At 39.4% G+C, this 19,847-nt stretch overlaps 1 long non-coding RNA gene across 1 annotated transcript in view; it reads left to right on the top strand.

Annotated features, from left to right (window-relative positions):
• Nucleotides 1–3,417: 3,417 nt before the first annotated feature.
• LOC119471608 overlaps nt 3,418–19,847 on the top strand; it is a 192,577-nt gene continuing 176,147 nt past the window's right edge. Inside the window, exon 1 of the long non-coding RNA XR_005200669.1 lies at nt 3,418–3,625. This is a non-coding gene — a long non-coding RNA (uncharacterized LOC119471608). The remainder of the gene's footprint in view (nt 3,626–19,847) is intronic.

Below are 19,847 nucleotides of genomic sequence, written 5' to 3' on the forward strand. Positions count from 1 at the left end.
GAGAATGAGACCAGGCGATTACACCAATTTTGTGCGCCAAAAAAAAAAATTCTCAAATATTTTAGATTCTGGATTTCAGTCAGCTCAGAACAATAATACAACAATGACAACAGTAATAAGCAGTAGTGAAAAGCACTTATGGGCTGGGTGTAGTGGCTCACACCTGTAATCCCAGCACTTTGGAGGCTGAGGCAGGTGATCACTGGAGGTCAGGAATTTGAGGCCAGCCTGGCCAACATGGTGAAACCCTATGTCTAGTATAAATACAAATATTAGCTGGGCGTGGTGGCATGTGCCTGTATTCTCAGCTACTCAAGAGGCTGAAGTGTGAGAATCGCTAGATCCCTGAAGGCGGAGGCTTCAGTGACCCAAGACGGTGCCACTGCACTGCAGCCTGTGCAACAGAGGAAGACCCCATCTCTAAAAGAAAAAAAAAAAGGAAGAAAAGTACTTATAAATACATGCGTAAATGCTTTCTAATTTACAGAACATTTTCATATAGTGTAAGAAGGCTGATCCTTTCAATTTCCTGGGAGCACCATACTTGGTTAGAGATCATTTGGTGGCATGAAATTCAAACCCACAGCAAGGTAACAGTTGTATGTGTTATAGTCAGATTATACCAGTCCACCTTTCTAAGTCATATAGTCTTGTATCTAAGTGGTGGTTTTCTCCCTAGTCTTGATTGGAGCTAGGGTTTGGTAGTCAATTCTTGCTGCCAAGTTTGCGACATGGCTAGGATTGTGTGAGTTCTGCGGAATCCACATAAAAGGTAATTCCTATTCCCCCTCCTGTAGCCTGCCCTTAAATTTACAAGCACATGTTCATAACATGGAGTCTCTGGATATTGTGACAAAATTGTCACATATCATTAACACAGTTCAATTCTGCAACTTGTGATTGGATCATTTGATTTCATTGCAAACTTTTTTTTTGGCAACTGCATCAGTATCTTCCCAAAATGTATTAGAGTTGCCATTAACAGATGCTTTGATATGGGTCCAGGGAGGCTGTTGACAGATATCTTAAGATGGATCTTACTACATTGACATTGACATATCTGAAGGAAGTCCAATGGGAAATGTCTTCATAGGCCTGGAGGTTGACAGAACAAGATGGAAACCCTTCGAGAAAATTGCCAATAAAGACTGAAAATAGGCATAGCTTTCCCAAGGTAATTTGGCAATATGTATTGAGCCTTAGAAATTCATACCTTTTGACCCTGTATTTGTCTTTTCAAGTTTTAGCTGCTGCTCAGGCATGTGTGCAAAGATTTATGTACAGAGACTTTCATTGCAGCACTAGACATATAATGGTGAAGAACTGGAAATCACCTAAAGTCCTACAATGTGGGGCAGTTTAAATACACAAGTTATATCTGTGCTTACTATGATTTTAAAACTCAGAATAAAGAACTCTAGGGTGGTCTCAGTTTTGTAAAAGGAAAGAAAGACTGAAAGGAAACATTTTCCTTTTTTTTTTTTTTTTTTTTTTGAGACGGAGTTTCGCTCTTGTTACCCAGGTTGGAGTGCAATGGCGCGATCTCGGCTCACCGCAACCTCCGCCTCCTGGGTTCAGGCAATTCTCCTGCCTCAGCCTCCTGAGTAGCTGGGATTACAGGCATGTGCCACTATGCTCAGCTGATTTTTTGTATTTTTAGTAGAGACGGGGTTTCACCATGTTGACCAGGATGGTCTCGATCTCTTGACCTCGTGATCCACCCGCCTTGGCCTCCCAAAGTGCTGGGATTACGGGCGTGAGCCACCGCGCCCGGCGTTCCTTTTTTTCTTTTTTATGAGACAGAGTTTCAGTCTTGTTGCTCAGGCTGGAGTGCAGTGGCATGATCTCAGCTCACCGCAACATCTGCCTCCCGGGTTCAAGCGATTCTCCTGCCTCAGCCACCTAAGTCGCTGGGATTACAGGCATGCTCCATCACGCCTGGCTAATTTTGTATTTTTAGTAGAGACAGGGTTTCTCCATGTTGGTCAGGCTGGTCTCGAACTCCCAACCTCAGGTGATCTGCCGGCCTCGGCCTCCCAAAGTGCTGGGATTACAGGAGTGAGTCACAGCGTCCCCAAGGAAACATTTTCTGAATGTTAGTAGTGACAATCTCTGCTTGATAATATCACAAGTACTTTTTCATTTCACTTTTTGTATTTCCAGTGAACTTCATGTGAGGGTGTTACTTTCATGTCAGAAAAACAAGGCTATTTTAAATTTATGTAAACAAGAATTTATGAAAAATTTTAAATAGAGAAAAGGATCAGCTATAATCTATACAGCTGTTTTAATTGTTATATTTTAGGCTTTCCCTAAGGACATGAAAATTTTTTATATAGTCAGAGAACACCTATTGTTTTGTGTTCTGTACTTTACCATCTAAGTAAAAATAATATACACAAAAAATATGAACCTGGAAAATTGTGTGCATATATATACACATTATAATATAAATATAATATATTAATTTAATTGAAATTTGATAATTAACATATGTAGGTAACTCTCCGAATCTGCTCTCCACAACAGTTTAACTTCTCCTTTTTCTATAACTGAAATACTACTATACCCTTAAAATCAGGGATCTAGAACTAACTGCCTGAATTCAACTAATTTAGCAATTTTTAAAATATACAAAATATTCTTTAAGAACATAGAATTTAAACCTAATCCACTGGAGAGAAAGAATAATGGGTTTAAAAGAACCCAGTGGGTGAAAAACCTATTAAGCCGTGGGAAGCAGCAACAGTAGTGAAAGTATTTCTGAGATAGATGCAAACATGAAATTGAAGATGACAGTATAACATAAGAGGCTGTGGCTAAGCCTTGACTCGATGTCCATAATGACAGTGACCTCAGGAAATGTAGAAGAGTAAACAATGCAGAACCTGCAGTTCTATTTTAATAAGGTCTGCCTCATACAATTCCAGTCAAAACACCACTTACATCCAAATTATTTAAGTACTTCCATGAAATTGCACAGGAAATACGGTATGCAATTACTTGCCAAGGTCAAGAAAACTCATAATCTTGACGAGGGGGGAGGAATAATTGTGCCTCCATTTAGACCAGTAATTCTGAACGGGGGCAATTTTGCCTTTCAAGGAATCTTTGGCAACGTCTGGAGACCTTGTTGGTTGTCACAACTGAGGAATGTTCTGGCATCTAGCAGGAACATTCTACTGTGTGCACAACAGCCTCTGTGGTGGTTAGCATCCAGCGTCACTGTGATTGGATTGAAGGATGCAAAGTATTGTTCCTGGGTGTGTCTGTGAGGGTGTTGACAAAGGAGATTAACATTTGAGTTGGTGGACTGGGAAAGGCAGACTCACCCTCAATCTGTGTGGGCACCATCTAATCAGCTGCCATCATGGCCAGAATAAAAGCAGGCAGAAGAATGTGAAAAGACTAGACCAGCTGAGTCTCCCAGCCTACATCTTTTTTACGTTCTGGATGCTTCCTTCCCTCGAACATCAGACTCCAAGCTTGGGGACTATTGGACCTTTGACCACCAGCTGAAGCCTGCACTGTCAGCTCCCCTACTTTTGAGGTTTTGGAAGTCAGACTGGCTTCCTTGCTCCTCAGCTTACAGCTGGCCTATTGTGAGACCTCATCTTGTGATCGTGTAAGTCAGTACCCCTTAATAAACTCCCTTTGTATATACATCTTGCTATTAGCTCTGTCCCTCTAGAGAACCTAGTCAGTAGTACCAAGGATGAGGAACCTTGGTCTAGACAGTGACATGATCTGGGAAGAAATAACCGAATGTACAACCCCTGCCATTCTGCTCTCTGGTTGGGGTAGTGAAGGTAGGATGTGGCTAGGGGAACTCACTTTTCCAAGCCTCCCGGTACTAGACCCGAGACCAGGTGGAAGAGGATGGCTCCCAACTCCTGATGGCCAACACCTTCCTCATCTCTTTCATAAAGACAAAAAATTCCAATGTCATAACATCTTGATTTCATTGGAATTTGTATAGGCAAAACTCCTGGTTTAGCAGACTCTTTTCCTCTTTCTTTATAGAAGTAGAAAGGAACAAAATACCAGAAGGAAAAGGCTCACTTCAAGAATTTCAAAAAACATGTCGAGTGCGAATTCTACCCAATCTCCTGTTTCCTTTTGTTTTGCTTTTTCTGGACAACGGGAATTGGGGTCCAGAATATTTATCCTGACCCTCAACTATCAGGCAAACATTAAAGAGTAAACTGCTTTTTAAGGCAGGAAACTCAATTCACGCCTTTCAGGGATCTTCAATGGCAAGGGTTGAAGTGAAAAGGATTTTCTACTTAACTCTGAGATAACCTGGAATCTCCCATTCTCTGGGCATTTTGGCTAATTGGAGTTTTCCTGTAGTCTGCATTCTTTAAGATATTCTTGACATTGGCAAGGTTTACAGGAAGGGCTACTGACAGCTTGAAACACTCAGATCCAAATTTCCCTTTCTGCATTTCATTGCCGTAATGTTGGAATGTATTACAAACAAACGGGTAACATTTCTTTGTAATATAACAATTCAACTGGCTGTGTGTGTGTGTGTGTGTGTGTGTGTGTGTGTGTGTGTGTGTGTGTGCATTTAATGTAAAAACATAGAAAACATTCAATGGGTAGAGAAGAGTTAACTGGCCTAAAGAACAGCAGTAGAAGATAAAAATGGTGGTTTTGACTTGCAGCCTGTTTCAGATGGACAGCTCCGCATGGCTGTGTCTGTTTTGGAAAGTTTGACTTAAAACATTTGCGTGATTGTTTTGCTAGGAACGAAACACATTAAGGTAAATGCTTTTGCTTGAATCTCCCTAATCTCATTGTGACAGGTTTGTATCCAGCCTGGTTACAGCCAGGACTAACTCTTCTCTGACATTCTTGCTAATTGGCAGCAGCAGACAGTGTGTGAGATGGAATATGTGAAAGATGGAGAAAGACAAAAATAAAACCAAACTCTAAAACTTCAGCCATCTTTAGTCAAGAAAAATCAGCAGCTTGAGAATGTACACCTACTGAGACAGTGAGAAGGGCTGACTGCGAAGTGTTTCTGTGTCTAAGTATCTTGTGCCCCTCATTTAATTTTCCCTGGCTTTTGTTTCTTCCACCTTTATAAAGTGTTAAAAAATGTTATCCTCTGTTTTTTACTAGAGATAGAAATGCTTAATTTAGAAATTTTAAAAATGCATAAATACCCTTAATAGATCTGGTGCTAGAAGATCATTCTCCCTGTCTGTCTTTCCCTGATGATAGAGAATATCCTGCAGTGTGAGAATAAAAATGGCCAGAGTCAGATGTCATTTAACCAGAGTCTACCCGACAGGATGGTTACAGCACTGTTTTTCTCCTGTTTACACAATGTGGAATAGTGAAAACATCATTAACTTTGATTCTTCTGAGACCTGGGTTTAAAATCTTCTATGGCTTTCTAGCTGTGTGACCTTAACAAAATCAATGTGCTGCTCTGAGACTCGGCTTTCTCACTGGTAAAATGGTTTTGTTATACACACACACACACACACACACATATTTTTTTTTAATTGTACTTTAGGTTCTGGGGTATATGTGCAGATCATGCAGGATTGTTGCATAGGTACATACATGGCAAGGTGGTTTGCTGCCCCCATCCCCCCATCACCTATACCTGACATTTTTCCTCACGTTATCCCTCTTCACCCTCCCTACCCCCTGCTATCCCTCCCCTAGCTCCCCCAGTGTGTGATGCTCCCTTCCCTGTGTCCACATATTCTCATTGTTCAACACCCACCTATGAGTGAGAACATGAAGACTCATACATTTTTTTGAGATGGAGTCTCACTCTTTTCCCCAGGCTGGAATGCAGGGGCAAGATCTCAGCTCACTGCAAACTCTACTTCCCAGGTTCAGTTCAAGCGATTCTCCTGCCTCAGCCTCCTGAGTAGCTGAGATGATAAGGTCCCCACCACCATGCCCAGATAATTTTTTATTTTTTGTAGAGACTGGGTTTCACCATATTGGCCAGGCTGGTCTCGAACTCTTGATCTCAAGTGATCCACCCGCCTCAGCCTCCCAAAGTGCTGGGATTCAGGCGTGAGCCAGTGTACATAGTCTGGTTTTGTAATGACTAGTAGGTAGTGTGTGGTAAGGATTAAAGTAAACAATATACGCAATGCAAATTGTTGGAACTCAATAGATATTAGTCCCATTCCCTGCCCCTCTAAGATATAACACAACACAACACCTCCCAATCACATAATACACAGTCATTTATTGTTGCTACCGTTGAGTGATTTGTTGAATACTTTTTGAAAAAAGAGTAACAAGTATTAGAAACCAAACCAATAGTAAAGATTTAAATCAAACAAAGGCAACCTCTGTAGCAAAGTCTGGGGTGAATTTATGACAGGTATGATTCATTGTCTTCAGTTTTCTATGCACAAAGGAAATGAGAACTGGCAGTTCTTCAGGATGACCCTTGCATTCTGCAAGGTCCTCAATCATCTCTGCAAAGGGACATTGTGTTCCTTTTTGGCTAGGGCTCTTTGGTTGCAAGTAACATAAGCTGCCTCAAGCTGGCTTGCATATGGATTTGGAGGGGTGTGTGTGTGTGTGTGTGTGTGTGTGTGTGTGTGTGTGTGTGTGCGCGCGCACATACACAAGCCCACGTGCCTGTGTGTGGTGAAGGGGTATTTCAAAGTGTCTTATGGAGCCAAAACTTACAGAAACTTCTCACTGTGTATCTTTTTCATTTTTACTTTCTTTTACACTGGCTTTTGCTTCATGTCCCAAATGACAGAAAAACTGCTACCCCACAATTCTAGAGGTTATGTTGTAGACCCAAGCACATGAAGAGACTGATACAACCGGAACTGTCCCCATTTGAAATTCGCAGAGAAAGAAGCTGACTGGCTCAGCTAAGGTCTGCTGTACACCTCAGCTCCAATCATCTATGGCTAGAAAGACAGCATTGTACAAACACAGCTAAGGAGGCTTACTCCTAAGATCCTGAGGATGGAAATAAAGGAGGAGTTTCAAAGGGTGGGGAAAGGCAAGTGTCATTAGATATGACATGCCAAAGGTGTCGCTCTAGTTTAAATAGCAGGGGGGAAAATGAACTAATGTGTTTTAGAATAATTTTCAGCAGCTGGAGTCACAAAAACCAAAAGGTTTTGACTCAGCATGGTGGCTCCTACCTGTAATTGCAACACTTTGGAAGGCCGAGGTGGGAGAATCGCTTGAGCCCAGGTGTTTGAGACCAGCCTGGGCAACATAATGAGATCCCGTCTCTACAAAAATAAAAATAAAAACATATTAGCCAGGCATGGTGGTGCATGCCTGAAGTCCCAGCTACTCAGGAGGCTGAGGCAGGAGGATCTCCTGAGCCCAGGAGTTGGAAGTTGCAGTGAGCTATTATTGCCCCACTAAACCCCAATCTGGGCAGCAGAACAACATTCTGCCTCTTAAAATAGGAAAGTAAATAAAAAGATTTTTTAAATACATACCATAGTTAAGCCAAAAAATTCAATTAGACCAAACTTATTTTGCCCTGCATCTCAATTGTAGCAGACACAGATGCTTGCCTACCTAACAGCCTATGTTCTCTTTCCTTCTAAGTTGACAGGACTGCACATTTATTTGGGTGTCTGCTCCACCATCTTATCAGTCGTAGAAAGATAACCTTCATCCCTGTGTTTAGATGTAAATTAGCCTAATAGGTTAATAGATTATAATCTATTAGATTGATCTAATAGAATGTGATCTAATGGATTGTGATCACAGTCTAATAGATTGTGATCCTATTGGATGTCTTCTGATTAGATTAGACATAGGCAAGGGATACAATTCTAGCCACTAAAACCCAATAGACAGTCTGCTGATAGGCCTTTTGCAAAGATTTTTTTTTTTTTTTTTTAATTCTCAGTGATGAAAAACTCATAGGAACACTCCTTCTTTAGATACTTTTAGATCTAGCTGGGATGCGTGGAACTGTGGCAGCCATTTTATGCCCACGAGGGGACCTAGCGTGAGAATGGAAGAACCGAAAGATCGAAAGAACTTGGGGTCCTTGATGACATCACTGAGTCACTGGATTAACCCACCTTGGACTACTTTACTTCTGAGATTCTTGTTATTTGATAAAAGAAGTGTTCTTATAGTTTAAGCCAGTTGAATTCATTTTTAATTTTTAGTTACTTGAATCCCCAAACATGCTAAATGATATACCTCCAAATTAATACAAATCACAAACCACAAATAAGACATGCTTTAATGAGAGCTGACTTGATAGCATGGAGAACAATTCTGCAAATTCTTAGGAGAAGCTGTCCCTTAGGCAGCATTGGTATTGGTAGCCAAGAGATCATAAATCATTTCGAATGCTCCCAGAGCTTATCAATATACAGCATTTTGCAAGCACAGCAACATTATTTTTTTATATTTATAAAAAAAGCACCTCAAAGGAATTATCTGTTTAAAGTAGCTTTTTTTATACTTCAAAATCCTTTGCTCCTTTAGACAGAGAGTTGGACAAGTTTAAAGTGGTTTTATCGTGCGTTTCGCTTGCTCGAGTTTGAGAGGCTGTGTTTTCATGACAAGTCTGTCCCAGCACTGGGTGCCTGGGATGCTTTGATGTGGGCTATGTTTGGACAGCCTAATACTTGGGGGAAAATATGCTGAAATCGAACAAGATTTCTTTCTGCCCAGCTGTTCTCCAAAGGCTCAGACATTTTTAGCATTGAGCAAAGGAGGTTGTATTTGTTTTGACATTCCTGGCAAGGAGAACAATGGTTTATTATCCCAGCACTTTACTAACAAATAAGACTGCCTCCAGCAGAGATACAATATGGGTCTTGACTTGATTGCATTTCATGTCCAAGGGAATTATCTTCTATTCATTCTGACGCCCTTTCATTATGCAGTGTATCTTTTTGCTCTTTATCCTCACCCCGCAGAGTAACCCCTGGCTTTCACTCTGAGAAGGCAGCTTCCTGAAATCACCATGGGCATGGCAGTTTGATTATCTTATAAAACATATACTGTATTTTCACTTCTCCAATTTGATTTCTTTGAATTTTTGTTAGTTTGCTTTTAGTTCTCCAGATGTGTGGTTACTTTCTTCTCTAAATTTTCTGTCTGCTACCTTTTGGTATTTGCTTATGTTGCTGCTACTGTTTTAGCATACAGAAGTCTTGAATATTACATCATACCTAAAGTTAAGAGGGCTATCCAGATGCTTTTCTTTGCCCATATGGAGAAGTGTGTTACACAGAATGATGTTTTCTTCAAAACAAAAGGAATTTTTAATATTTTCATAAAAACACTTATTTTTCTCTCCCTATTCTTTGCCTTCCAAAAGATTTTAAAAACTAAACCTTTTTGTAAGTATCACGTATGCAGATGTGTGTACAGGTCAATGTATTGTCACAAAGTGAGCACAGCTCTGTAACTATTGTCCCCTCATGTCCCCCCCCACCTCCATCACTGCCTGCCTCCTCCCAAAGGTAACCACTATTCTGACTTCTATCATCAGCATAAATTTCTCCTCTCTTGCTTGACATTGCAGTTGTATGATTCAATGGTATTGACATGGATAGTGGTAGTTTCTTCATTTTTACTGCTGCATACTATTGCATTGGATGACTACACTACAATTTATGTTGAAGGGCATTTGATTTGCAAATTTGGGACTATTACAAATAGTACTGCTATCACATTTTTGTATGTGTCTTTGGTGAATATATGTCCATGTTTTTCTTAGTTATATGTACCTAGAGGCAGAATTAATGGGGGATAGGGTATGCAAATATTCACTGTTGGTAGGTTATCCCAATTTATATTTCTGCCAAGAAGGTATTGAAAGTCCTGTATTGGTTCTAATTTTGCCAGCACTTGGTATTATTGACCTTTTGATGATAGCAATTCTGTTAAGTGTGTGGCAGCATCTTGTTGTGGTCTTATTTTGCGTATTCCAGATGAATAATAAGGTTGCATACCTTTTATGTTTATTGTCATTTGGAGATCCTCTTCTATGAAGTGCTTAGAACAATTTTCATAATTTTTCTGTTGAGTGTTATATATATTTCTTATTAATATTTAAGACTTCTTTATATATTATGGAAATGAGTTCTTTGTATATATGTATTGCATATATATGTATTGCAAATACTGTCTCCCACTCTGTGGATTGCCTTTTTACATTCCCACCAAATCTTTTAATAAACAGAAGTTGTTAATTTTTTAAAAACTTTTTATGATAAAATCATTTTAGACTTAGAAAAATAATACAGAGTACCTGTATACTTTTCATGTAGTCCTCCCTAATAGTAACATATTACTTAACCAGAGTACAAAAAATTAATATTACCACAATACAATTTAAGAATCTACAGACCTTAATCCCCATTTTGTCAACTGTCCACTAATGCTCTTTTTGCAGTTCAGGATCCAACCGAGGATTCCTACATTGCCTAAAATTGTCATGTATTGACCGACTTACGATCTATGCAACTTATGACCATTCGACTTTACGACCACAATCGCTAGCCACGACTGTTCCACGTCTGGCAGCGCAAACATTGCCCAGCTGGGCGTACGACAGTGCAGACCAGCTTCTGGCAGCACTACCATCTCCATGTGCATATAGCCTACTCAACTTACGACCAAATCGTGTTACGACCGGGCTGTCGGAACCAATCGTGGTCGTAAGTTAAGCACTAGCTGTACTTGGTCTCTTGCAATCTGGGGCGATTCCCCAGTCTTTGTCTTTTATGACCTCAACACTTTTGGAGAGGTATTTTGTAGAGTTTTCCTCAATTTGGGATTCTCTAATGTTTTCTCATAAGCAACAACACTATTCCAATAATTAGTAACTATAAACATGGCCTATCTAAGAAGTTTTTGTTTACTTTTTCTTTTTTTAAGTCAGGTTTTTGAGTATGATTTATATTTACATAGAGTACAATTTACATTTGTTGGTGTATAGTCCTGAATTTTGACAAATATTTCCACTCATGTAACAACTATCATAATTGAAATATAGAACAGTCCCATTAACCCTTTAAAATTCCCTCATGCCCCTTTTTAGTCAACCTCTTCCCCTACTCCAGCCCATGGAAACCACCTATTTCAGGGGTCCACAACTCCTAGGCCATGGTATCAGTCTGTGGCCTGTTATCACCTGGCTGCACAGCAGGCTGTGAGTGGCAAGTGAGTGAGCATTACTATGTGAGCTCTGCCTCCTGTCAGATCAGCAGTGTCATTAGATTCTCACAGGAGCACAAACCCTATTGAGAACTGCATATATGAGGGATCTAGGTTCTGTGCTCCTTATGAGAATCTAATGCCTGATGATCTGAGATGAAACAGTTTCATCTTGAAACCGTCCCCCTCACCCCATCCTGTGGAAAATTTGTCTCCCATGAAACTTGTTCCTGGTGCCAAAAAGTTTAGTGACTGCTGATCTATCTGTTTTTAATCCCTATAGTTTTGTTTTTTCCAGAATTGATATGTAGAGTCATACAGTACAGAACCTTTTGAGTCTAGCTTATTTTACTTGTAATGATGCATTTGAGACACATTCATTTGGTTGTATCAGTCTGTTCTTTTTCATTGCTTAGTAGTAGTCCATTGTATGGATGTACCACAATTTGGTTCTTTTTTGTTGTTGTTTCAGTGATTGTACTCTGGTTATGTTAATATTGGAGAAAGCTGGGTGAAGAATACGCAGGCACTAACTGGTTTATCCATTCACCAACTGGTGGACATTGAGTTGTTTCCGGTTTTTGGCAAAGTTTGACTTCTATACAAATAAAGCCATTATATAATTTGTATAGAAGGCTTTGTGTGGACACAAGCTTTCATTTATCTTGGGTAAATACTTGGGCATGGGATTGTTGGATCATATGGTTAAGCATATGTTTAACTGTATATATAAGTAATTGCCAAACTGTTTTTCAAAGTGGCTGTACCATTTTGAATTCTTATATGGGAGTTCTAGTTGCTCCATATCTTTGATAGTGCTTGATATTGTCGGTTTTTCTCATGATTAGATTGAGGTTATGCTTTTTTTTTTTTTCAAGAATACCGTTGACATTTTGCTTTTCTTGGTGCATCATATCAGAAGGTATAGGATGCTGATATTGTTTATGGTTGGGTTAACTTTGATTAAGGTGATATGTGCCAGAATTCACAGTAAATTTAGTTTTTTTTCTACCCCTACCATTTTCAGTGTGACTGTGTTAGTCCAGAGGTTGTTAGTTTTGATGTAGTCATAGTTATCCATTCACCAGGAATTGATTTTTTAAAATTACAAACCCTAAGTGTACAACTGGGTACATTTTCACATATTAAACACCCTTGTGTAACCAGCACTTCAGAAGCCCCTCCTTCTTACTTCCAACCACAAACCTACTCTTTATGGCAACCATCATCCAAATTCTAACGCAATAGAATATGGTTACATGCTTTATATAAATAGAATAATATATGTTTTGTGTATCTGCCTTCTTTTGAGCAACATTGTTAGTGACAGTCATGTTATTGAAATGTAATTATAGTTTATTGTCATTGCTGTTTAGTAGTCCATTGCATCAATATACAAAAATTTACTTATCAATTTCAACATTGACAAGAATTTGGCTTCCAGTATGAACATGTAAGCTAGTATCACACTATATTGTTAAATGTCTTTTGGGGAATGTATGTATGTATTTTTGGGGGATATCCTAGGAATAAAATTGTCTGCATCATAGGGTGTGCATATGTTCAACTTTCATAAATCTGTTCAAATAGTTTACAATGCTATAAGCAATATACAAAAGTTCCAGGTTGTTCCACACCTTAGTCAACACTTAGAATTGTCTACCTTTTAAATTGTACCCATTTTTGTAGATGTGACATTATATTGTAGTTTTAGTTAGCATTTTTCTGAGGTCTAATTAAACTAACCATTTTTCCATACAGTTATTGGCCATTAGGCTAGCTTCTTTGTAAAGCCCATTATTTTGCTCATTTTTCTATTTTTCTTTTTCTTTCTTTCCTTTCCCTCCCTCCCTCCCTCCCTCCCTCCCTTCTTTCTTTCCTTTTCTTTTCTTTCTTTCTTTTTTTCTTAGCTTTGTCACCCAGGCTGGAGTGCAGTGGCATGATCTCACCTCACTGCAACACCTGCGTCCTGGGTTCAAGTGATTTTCCTCCCTCAGCCTCCTGAGTAGGTGGGACTATAGGCACACACTACCATGCCCAGCTAATTTTTTGTATTTTCAGCAGAAATGGGGTTTCCCCATGTTGGCCAGGCCAGTCTTAAACTCCTGATCTCAAGTGATCCACCTACCTCAGCCTCCCAACGTACAAGGATTACAGGCAAGAGCTACCATGCCCAGCTCCATTTTTCTATTGCATGACTGGATTGTATATTTTCTTACTGAATGATGAAAGTTATTTATGCCTTCCAATGAGTCCTTTTTTTTTTGAATTATGTGTTGTAGATACTTTGTCCCACTTTTTGAATTGCCTTTTCATTCTTTTAATTATGCCTGTAAATGAAAAAAGTTTTAAATTCTAATATAGTCCAATTCATAATGGTTTCCATCATGTTTATCAATTTTAATGCCTTTAAAAATTAGCTACTTCAAGATCACAAAGTTGTTCTCCTGTTTATGACTTTTAAGAGACTCATGCTCTACTGACTGAGCTAGCTGGGTGGCTACATTTTTAACTTTCAGAAGATCTATTTTGGTTTACCTTTCAGTTTACATTGCAGCCCTCTAGAGCGGTCTTTTTTTTTATTTAAGGAAATTGTTTATTATTTAAAATATCTTAGAAAAATCATGTAAAAGCATCAATTTTATGACATAATTTTAAAAATTTTTAATTGACAGATAAAATTTTATCTGTTGTATTGTGTACAACATAATTAGAACTGCTTTTTATGTATGATGGAAAGGTAGGGATCAAGATTTTATTTTTTTCCCCTTAAGATTTATAATTGTTCCAGAGCAAGTTATTTTTAAAAATTTTTTTTCCATCTTATCATAAATTAAATGATCATGTATACGTGTTATCAGTTTCTGGACTCGTAGTTCTATGTCTCTGGTCTAGTTTTATACTCTTGTAATAATTCCACAATTGTAAATCTTGCATTCTAATAAGCATTATACCTGATAGTGTCAGTCTTACAGCTCTGTTCTTGAAGATTATTTTGACTGTGTTTTATCCTTTACATTTCCATATGCACTTTAGAATCAGCCTGTTAACACCAGCCAAATGGATATTCTTATACAAAGCTGCTGGGTTTTTACTTTAGCTTGCATTGAACCCATATGTCAATTTGGGGGCATTGTCATCTTTATAATATTGTGTTTTCCAATCCATGAAGATGGTATATCCCTCTATTTATTTAGGTTTTCTGTAACTTTTTTTCTCAGTAGTGGAAATTTTCTTTTTTTTTTTTCTAATTGTACTTTAGGTTCTGGGGTACATGTACAGATCATGCAGGATTGTTGCATAGATACACACATTGCAATGTGGTTTGCTGCCTCCATTCCCCCGTCACCTACATCTGGCATTTCTCCCCGTGTTATCCCTCCCCTACCTCCTCGCTCCTCTGCTGACCTTCCCTTGCCCTCCCTCAACAGACCCCAGTGTGTGATGCTCCCCTCCCTGTGTCCATGTGTTCTCATTGTTCATCACCCACCTATGAATGATAACATGTGGTGTTTGATTTTCTGTCCTTGTGTCAGTTTGCTGAGAATTATGGTTTCCAGGTTCATCCACGTCCCTACAAAGGACACAAAATCATCATTTTTTATGGCTGCATAGTATTCCATGGTGTATATGTGCCACATTTTCCTTGTCCAGTCTGTCGTCAATGGGCATTTGGGTTGGTTCCAGGTCTTTTCTATTGTAAACAGTGCCGCTATTAACATACGTGTGATTGTGTCTTTATAATAGAATGACTTATAATCCTTTGGGTATATACCCAGAAATGGGCTTGCTGGGTCAAATGGAATTTCTATTTCTCGGTCCTTGAGGAAGCGCCACACTGTCTTCCACAATGGTTGAACTGGTTTACACTCCCACCAACAGTGTAAAAGTGTTCCTATTTCTCAGTAGTGGAGATTTTCTAGTTATCTTTTTGTTATTGATTTCTAGTGTAACTGCACTGTAGGCTAATAGCATACTCTGTATGATTTTATTTATCTTAAATATTTTGAGATTTGCTTTGTCCATTCATATTGTCATGTTTTGGTACAGTTCCATATTCATTTGAATGAAATTTATATTCCTCATTTGCTGGGGCAATGTTCTACAAAAGCATAGTTTATTAATTATGCTGTTCAAATATTCTCTATCCTTCTTTTTGTATACTTCTTCTATTATTTCCTGAGAAATAGATTTATGTATTTCCCCCTTTACTTATGCTAATTTTGTTTTATATTTTGAGGCTATGTACTACATGTTGGAAAATACAGGCCAGGCACAGTGGCTCATGCATGTAATCCTAGCACTTTGCAAGGTTGAGGCAGGCAGATCATTTAAGCCTAAGAGTTCAAGACCACCCTGGGCAACATGTGAAACCCATCTCTACAAAAAAATACAAAAAATATTCAGGGATGGTGGCATATACCTGAGGTCCCAGTTACTTGGGAGACTGAGGTGGAATGATCGCTTGAGCCCAGGAGACAGGCTGCAGTGAGCTGTATTCATGCCACTGCGTTCCAGCCTGGGCAACAGAGCAAGACTCTGTTTCAGTAACAACAACAACAAGAACAACAAATAAAAGAAAAAGAAAAAAAAATTTAGAAGTGTTATATCTTTTTAGTGTATTATTCCTTTTCTCATGATAAGATGTCCTTCCTTATCTTTAGTAATGCTTATTGCATTAAAGTTTACTTTTTCTGGACAAATGTGGTAGCTGACACCTGTAATTCTAGTACTTTGAGAAGCCAAAGCAAGAGAATAGCTTGAGGCCAGGAGTTTGAGACCAGCCTGGGCAATATAGTGAGACCTCATGTCTACAAAAAATAAAAATTAGCCAGGCATGGTGGTGTGCATCTGTAGTCTCAGCTACTTGGGAGGCTGGGGTGGGAGGATGGTTTCAGCCCAGGAAGTCCAGGTTATAGTGAGCCAGTCTTGCCACTGTACTCTAGCTTGTGCAACAGAGCGAGACCTCATCTCAAAAAAAAAAAGTACTTATTCTGATACACGACTATATTATCCTTGTTTATCCGAATGATTGTATGATGTATTTTTTCTGATTATTTACAGACAGCCTTTCTATAACCTTATATTTAAGATATATTTATTGTAAGCAGCACATAGTTGAAGATTTTTTAAAAATCCAATTAGACAATTTTTTAAATTTTAATTGTAGCACAGTCCATCTACATTCATAAAAATACTGAAATAATAACTTATTTGGGTTTAAATCTACTATTGTATGATATAGATATTTTTTGTTCTATGTTATTTTTCCTCTCCTTTGTATTCTTTTGAATTGGTCAAGTATTTTTTCATCATTCCCATTTCCCCCTTCTACTGGTCTATTAGATATATATTCTTTTATCTCCTTTATAAGTGATCACCTTAGAAATTACACCATGCTTTCCTGATTTATAATAGCTTAGTATAAATTAGTACTTTTACTACTTCATGGAAAATGCAAGAACTTTAGAATACTTTAGCTCCACTTATCTCCCTCCACCCAGGTGGGTTTTGGAAGATGGTTATGAAGATAAACTAATAGTCTGCCAGCTAAGAAGACATTCTAGGTACTGAAAACAGCAAGTCTGTGTGTGATGATCTCCTCTGCCCTCTCCAACACATTCTCTCCTTTTCCTGTGAGGCTGACGCCTTGGATAACGGCATCACCAAGGTTGCTTTGCCCTCCCCCTTTCTGTTTTGTAACTAGTGGGAGGGATTGGCAAGAGACTGCAGGATTAAAGCAGTTGGAATACTTGTTCTCTCCTTCCCCATCATCCCTGCAAGTCTGCCATGGTTCTGACTACAGCTGCATCCTCCTACAGTTCCAGTCTCTGTCATATGATCCCTCTTTCAAGATCTGACTCCTGCAAGAGTCTGGTCTGGAAGAAGTTGCAATAATATTCCACATCCACTAGCTGTCCAATACACAGATAATAAAACCTACACCCTCATTGTGGTCTACAAGATGTTAGTTGATTCGGCCTCTGTCTGCTAATGTGATCTTGGCTGTACTTTGTCACTCATTTACTGCTTCTTTGTCAAATAGTCCTCTTTCCCCCTGTTCAGAAAACATGTCAAGCACCCTCCAGCCTCTGTGCTTTCGCAATTGCTGTTCCCCTTCTTGGGCACATTTTCCTTCTCATCATCCAAGTTTCGGCTCAACAATCACATTCTTAGAGAACGGTTTAACAGCTGCTGTCCATTTTCTGTTTCTCACACATGACTGGAAGTTTTCCCCCTATAGGACTTATTGCTGTCTGGAGAATTTTATTTATTTGTTGACTTCTGTATTATCTGCTTCCCTCCTGTACAGTGTAGAGTTTACCAGAGGGAAATTTTGTCTGTCTTATTCACCAGTGTATTTTTAAATATACCTAAAAGAAACATAATAGACGCTCGATCATTCGTTCTTGAATGAATGAATGAACTTATCTTTCTGTCTGGCTCCCAAATATCCCCCCTCCTCATATATACAGTCAATCCTTTATCACCCTGCATTAGGCCAATTCTTGCATTGCTATAAAGAAATACCTGAGGCTGGGTAATACATAAAGAAAAGAGGTTTAATTGGCTCATGGTTCTGCAGGCTGTACAGAAGCATAGTGGTATCTGCTTCTGGGGAGGCCTCAGGAAGCTTCCAATTATGGCAGAAGGGGAAGGGGGTACAGCTATGTCATATAGCAAAAGCGGGGCAACAGGCAGGGGAAGTGCCACACACTTTTAAACAACCAGATTTGGAAAAACTCACTATCACAAGCACAGCATCAAGGGATGGGGCTAAACCATTCATAAGAAATCCCCTCACATGACCAATTACCCTCCACCATGCCCCACCTCAAACACTGGGGCTTACAACTCAACATGAGATTTGGGTGGGGACACATATTCGAACTGTATCACATCTCCAACTTCTCACTCACCAACAAATGAGGACTTTTCCAGCAAAGACCATTAATTAGGCTAGTGACAAAAAATGACTGACTTGGGAAAAGCTTCCTGTAGGAAGTTACATCTGATGTCATCTTCAAAGAGAGGCAGGGAACTTGTACATAGAAAATCACCCAGCAATGAATTTAAGTCTAAAAATACCAAAAACCAACCGAACCAAAACAGAAAAAAAATTCCAGACCAAAATACTTTTATTTTATTTTATTTTATATTTTGAGATGGAGTCTTACTCTGTTGCCCAGGCTGGAGTGCAGTGGCATAATCTCAGCTCACTACAACCTCCGCCTCCCAGGTTCAAGCAATTATCCTGCCTCAGCCTTGAGAGTAGCTGCGACTACAGGCACATGCCACCATGCATGTCTAATTTTTTGTATTTTTAGTAGAGAAGGGGTTTCACCATGTTGGCCAGGCTGGTCTTGAACTCCTGGCCTCGAGCGGTCTGCCCACCTCACCCTCCCAAAGTGCTGGGATTACAGGCATGAGCCACTGCACCCAGACCCAAAATAATTTTTTTTAATGAAAGTATTTAGATTTTATTAGTTTTCTAGTGCTGTGTAACAAATTATCACACACTTCACAGCTTAAAATACTCACTTACTCCTCTACCATTCTGTAGGGTAAGAATTCAGACAGGCTCTTCTGGTCTCTGCTCAGTGTATTCCAAGGTTGAAAACAAGGTGTCGGCCAGCTGGGCTTGAATCTGAAGGCTCTGAAGAAGACTCATTCAGGGTGTTGGCAGAATTCAGTTCCTTGAGGTTCTATGAATGAGACCCCTGTTGTTGGCTGGTTGTCAGCTGGGAGTCTTTCGGCTCCTTGAGGCCATTCACCTTCCTTTTTGAATAGCCAACTTCATTTGCCAGTGAGTAATGGTGTGTCAAATGGTTCTCATGCTTCAAATCTCCTTTTCTTCTGCCTTCTTCTGTAATAGCTCGTGTGATCACATTGAGCCCACGCAGCTAATCCAGGTAAATCTTCCTATCTTAAGGTCAACTGATTAGTTACCTTAATTACAGCTTCAAAGAACTTTTTCCTAGGTAGCATAACATGTTCATGTGGGTAATGCCAGAGGCAAAGGTAATGGGGGACAAAATTCTGTCTACCACCGATAGAAACATGGAAAAACAAAACTGGCTTCTGGAAAGGAGTGAAAAACCCTAAAGACAGGCCTAGTCTCCCCAAAGATTAAAAAAAAAAGCAACTGCCTTCTTGATTTTGGAAATAAGCCCTACCTTTTCTCTTTTTAGATGTTTATTAGCTTTGCAATAGAATCTGAAATTTAAAAATTTGTTTGAAATTCTTATGAAGACATAATCTGAAATTTTATGTTCAACTGATTAAAGGTAACCAGGATCTAATAATTTGTCAAAGGGTGATGGATATGAAATGCTTTTCTTGATTGCCTGAAACTCTTCTTAATCCAGAGCTTCTCTAAGTGTGGCCAGCTGGTACCTTACAAATACCCATTCATGGGGGCACCCAATGAATAAGAATCACTGGAATGGGCTGGGCACAGTGGCTCATGCCTGTAATCCCAGCCCTTTGGGAGGCCAAGGCGGGTGGATCATAAGGTCAGGCGTTTGAGACCAGCCTGGCCAACATAGTGAAACCCCCCTCTACTAAAAATACAAAAAATTAGCCAAACTTGGTGACGGTCGCCTGTAATCCCAGCTACTCAGGAGGCTGAGGCAGGAGAATTGCTTGAACCTGGGAGGCAGAGGCTGCAGCAGGCTGAGATCACACCA

This window comes from Cebus imitator, unplaced genomic scaffold (assembly GCF_001604975.1).
Source record: "Cebus imitator isolate Cc_AM_T3 unplaced genomic scaffold, Cebus_imitator-1.0 Scaffold66, whole genome shotgun sequence".
NCBI lineage: Eukaryota > Metazoa > Chordata > Mammalia > Primates > Cebidae > Cebus > Cebus imitator.